Below are 1,050 nucleotides of genomic sequence, written 5' to 3'. Positions count from 1 at the left end.
CAGCGGAGGGTCTGTCATATTGTAGGGCTCCTTTTCAGCCAGCGATGTCGGGAATCTTGTCAGAACTGATGGATTATGAACACTGAAAGCCCCATCAGACTTTGATCCGCCATACAATGCCAACTGCAAAGTATCTGATTGGCAGTTGCTCCATTTTCAGCATGACAATGCAGCAAAAGCATGCCTGGATGGAAAACTCTAAAATGAAAAACTATCATTCATGGATTGGCCTCGCCAGAACCTGTGAGTTCAATATTACTGAAGCAGGACGGGATCACCTTGACAGAGAACAAAACCAAAGGCAGCCAACATCCAAAAAGGAGCTCTGAATGTCCCTCAAAAAAGAGAAAAACACGAAGAACAGTGTTGAAGAATAAACACGATCAAACTCGTTTTTCTCACTTGCAAAATGTGAAGAAATGAAGGGTGACTCAAGACTTTTGCACAGTACTATATGTGACGTAATAAGGCAACTATTTACCAGCTGGTTTTCCACTTAAACGGTGACATCGTATCGATGTTTCCAGCTTGTTTGTGCGAAGAATAGTAATAGTCCTCTGGTGCTTTAATTAAAGACAAAGTTGATCCATTGCGCTCTTTTCTGGCCTCCTGTGGATTCTTATATGCCTCTGCTGGGATGAATCCTGTGGATAACTCAGCTGATAGCACTTGCCTTTAGTGCTGTGTGTGGGGAATAACATTGGTTCAGCAGAGCACACGCACACTGTACAATAAGAACAGCATTCGTGTAAGGAGAAGAAAGCGGTCTGACGTTTATATATTTATTTTCTGCGCATGGTTCTAAATCCTGATCCAGCTTCCCTTAAATGCAGTTTTGGTTCACAATCCGCCCTGCGCAGAGAGAGAGAGAGGGAGAGCGAGAGAAAGAGCGCTCCTCCTCCTCCTTCGTTCCTCTTCCCAATACTCATCCCGAAAGCCAAGGTAATACGGTCCTCACGGCGGAGTCCTCTCATCATTTCTCCCCTCGCATAATGGAAACTGAATGAAAGCAGCTGTGGTACGTCCGTCACCGGTACTTTTCCGCTTCCC

At 45.0% G+C, this 1,050-nt stretch overlaps 1 protein-coding gene across 3 annotated transcripts in view; it reads left to right on the top strand.

Annotated features, from left to right (window-relative positions):
• The first annotated feature begins 507 nt into the window (after window positions 1–507).
• Window positions 508–1,050, top strand: part of kcnd3 (potassium voltage-gated channel, Shal-related subfamily, member 3) — a 123,126-nt gene continuing 122,583 nt past the window's right edge. For all 3 annotated transcript variants that reach the window (XM_080899200.1, XM_080899198.1, XM_080899199.1), the window contains exon 1: window positions 508–1,018. The gene's annotated coding sequence lies outside the window, so the exon portion shown is untranslated. The remainder of the gene's footprint in view (window positions 1,019–1,050) is intronic.

This window comes from Rhamphochromis sp. 'chilingali', assembly GCF_963969265.1.
Source record: "Rhamphochromis sp. 'chilingali' genome assembly, chromosome: 12".
Lineage (NCBI taxonomy): Eukaryota > Metazoa > Chordata > Actinopteri > Cichliformes > Cichlidae > Rhamphochromis > Rhamphochromis sp. 'chilingali'.
Note: the sequence above shows the minus strand (reverse complement) of the source record. Positions and strands in the feature narration are given on the sequence as shown.